We start from the raw sequence: 3,697 nt of genomic DNA on the forward strand, positions 1-3,697 counted from the left end.
ATAAACATTTACATTAGAAAAGAAGAAATGTCTTGAATCAATTATTTAGGCTCTCACCTCAGAACCTAGGGAAAGAAGAGCAGTGTAAACCTGGAGCCAGCACAAGGAAGGAAATGGTAAAGGTAAGGGCAGAAACGAATGAAAATGATAACAGAAAAACAATAGAGAAAATAGTGAAACAAACAGCTGGTTCTTTGAAAGGAGAAATAAAATCAACAACTCCCTAGGAGAATCGACAAAGAGAGAAGACAAGACTTAACAATAGAATAAATGAAACTGTATATCTATAAACCCTTCCCACATCCAAAGAAACATAAGGGAATACCAAGAACAATTCTACATGCATACATTTGACAAGCTGGATGAAATGGACTACATCATAAAATACACAAACTACCACAATTCACTCAGTATAAAATACATAATTTGAATGGCTTTGTGACTCAAAAAATTGAATTTGGAATTTAAAAACCATCCCCTCAAAATCTCTAAATCTAGTTGGTTTCTCTGGGGAATTTTACTGAAGGTTTAAAGAAGAATTAATATGAATTCTGCACACTCTCTTCCAGATAGTAAAAGAAGGAATACTATCCAATCCATTTGATGGAAATAGTATTACCCTGACACCAAAACCAGCTAATGATGATACCAAAAAAAAAAAAAAATCCAAAACTACAGACCAGTATACCTCATGAGTATACATATAAAAATCCTTGGGGCGCCTGGGTGGCTCAGTGGTTAAGCGTCTGACTTTGGCTCAGGTCATGATCTCGCGGTCCGTGGGTTCGAGCCCCGCATCAGGTTCTGTGCTGACAGCTCAGAACCTGGAGCCTGTTTCAGATTCTGTGTCTCCCTCATTCTCTGACCCTCCCCTGTTCATGCTCTCTCTCTCTCTCTCTGTCTCAAAAATAAATAAATGTTAAAAAAAATCCTTAGCAAAATATTGGTAAATAGAAGTCAGCCATATAAATTTATTCCCAGATACCTTATTGCCATTTTATGTTTTTATATTATATTTCATATTTTATTGTTTCTGGTAGATCAGAATGAGATTTTTTTCATATTGTTCTTTTATCCAGATACATTTGCTAAATTTTTAATTCTAAAAGTTTGTGGATTCCTTATATTTTCAAAAGATGAGAATGCCATTTTCAGGTAACCTCTTCCTCTTTCTCTCTCTCTCCTTGTTGAATGTTACTCGTAGATCCACCCAATCCTGAGATAGTAACATTCAATCCATACATCCAAAGGAAAGGCAGATTTGTATTGTATACCCTGTTCTGAACAGCATTAGGGACCATTATAGATAGAATAAGACAGAGAGCACCTAGACTTTGATTCAGGGTCCTAGGTTTGAATACCATTCTTTTTTTTTTTTTAATGTTTTTATTTATTTTTGAGAGAGAGACAGACAGAGCTAGCAGGGGAGAAGCAGAGAAAAAGAGGGAGACACAGAATCCGCAGCAGGCTCCAGGCTCTGAGCTGTCAGCACAGAGCCCGATGCGGGGCTCGAACTCACAGACCTTGAGATCATGACCTGAGCTGCAGTTGGAAGCTCAACCGACTGAGCCACCCAGGCGCCCCGAATACCATTCTTGCTGCTTACTGGCTGGCTATATTAGTTTGCTCTGGCTGCCATAATGAAATACTACAAAGTGGCTTAAACAAAAATTTATATTCTCATTGTTCTGGAGGCTACACCCCAAATCCAAGTGTCAGCAGGTTTTGTTTCTCCTGAGGCCTTCCTCCTTGACTTGCAGGTGGCCACCTTCTTACTGTGTCCTCACATGGTCTTTCTTCTGTGTGTCCATGTCCAAATGTCTTCCTATAGGGACACCAGTCAGATTGGATGGGGGCCCATGCTAAAGACCTCATATTAACTTAATTATTTCTTTAAAGACCTTGTCTAAATACAGTCACATTCTGAGATATGGGTTAGGACATCAACACATGAATTGTCAGAGGACACAATTCAGCCCCGAACAACTGGGTAATCATTTGCATTCTGCTTAGCTTTCTGTGTCTCTCTGTGCTCTTATTTAAAGTGAGTGGGTAGATTATATGACCTCTGTGTTTCCTTCCAGTTCCCAGTTGTCCAAGCTTTCATCATTTTCAGCTTGCTGGTAAGCACCCTGTCTTCACAAATCTCTTCATTTCTCCATGGATTAGCATGGCTTATTCTGTGTAGTATTGTTAAGTGAATAGCTACATTTTCCTGATTCAAAGGCAGAAGTCAGTTCATAGACATGAAACTAGTTTTCTGGAGGTTCTGGGACTAGGAGTTGTTAATTTGACTGAAACTCCTCACTGAGAGAGAAGAAAATAATTGAAGTTGCAGAGAAAGTCAAACAGAACACATAAGGGGAATTCATTGAAAGGGGGCTTGAAGGCGGGAGGGAGACATGTATAGAAGAACCTCGAAGGCAAAAACGAAGGCAAATCTGCTCCACTGTGCCCACAACCACTGTCAAGTGAGTGATGTAAGTCAGTTCTCCTCTTTCATACTTTTTTTTTTTAATGTAAAAGATGTGTGCTTGGTGTTCAGGGACCATCCTGATTTCGTGTAACCTGATTCTTTTCAATAAAGAAGGTGATTCATTAAATGTGTAACTAAATGTGATTCCATTTTTATAACCTTGCTAGGCTTATATAAAAATAGTCACAGCTCAGGGAAGAAAAATCTTTTGTCAGATCGAGTATATAAATTCTTGGTTCATAAACCACAATCAGCTGTAGAAAGGCTGTGGAGAGACATCTGAGGGCAGCAGAAAGAATGGAGAATTTGCTCCCTGGAGACTAGGTTTTTGTCTCTGTTCTGATATTTCCTCCCAAGCAGGTCCACCTCTGTAAGCATCATCTGAAATGAGTTTAAAAGGACCCCAACCTGACCAGTGGGGCATCCCTCCTGGTGGAACTAGAAGGGAATTTCAGAACCAAAATGCAGCTCATTCGTCTGGAAGCAAAATCAGAGTGGCTGGTGAAGGTGAACACTATCCGAAGCATAGAGCAGTAGAGACCCATGTGTGGTGTTTGCATTACCACTCCCTCTCCCTCACAGCCTATCTGACGTCACTCACCAAGCGTGGCAGGCTCTGCCTCTGACTGTGAATGTGCCTTACCATCCTTCTAGCCATTGTGCTCTGGGCAGGCACTATCAATTGATTAGAGGGAACATGGGAGGTGAAAACAGTTTGCTCTCCCTGGCCTAGAGCTGAGTCAGAATGATGGAACCAGACGCACTGAATTTTATTGGAATAAATGTCAGAAAAATTAACAGGGTGGACTCAGCAAAGACAGCTGGCTGCCGAAAAGCAAGGAAAAGGTCAGGTCAGATGTAAAGGATGACTGGCCCCCTGGCCCCCGTGGTAGGAGAAAACAGTAGATGAAGTGGGTCACAGACAGCATGAAATCTCAGAGAGTGGACAAAGTGGGAGTGGGTGGGGAAGTATCTTGGAATTATGACCCAGTTGCAGGGACTTATGTTTGGCCATCGCTGCCTAGAAGAGGCAGTGCTTGGACCTGCTGGTTGGCTAAATGCAGTGTCTGTGAGCCCAGGGTCCCTGGGGGCACTGTTGGTCAAGTTGTCACTGCTGCCCTGCCTGCAGTATACGCAAGGGCAGTGGGAAACTGGCAAGAAAGAAGATGCTGGTGCTCTGCAGCCACAAATGAGTCCAATCTGATTTCTATCATGTACCAC

Source organism: Felis catus, chromosome D4 (genome assembly GCF_018350175.1).
Source record: "Felis catus isolate Fca126 chromosome D4, F.catus_Fca126_mat1.0, whole genome shotgun sequence".
NCBI lineage: Eukaryota > Metazoa > Chordata > Mammalia > Carnivora > Felidae > Felis > Felis catus.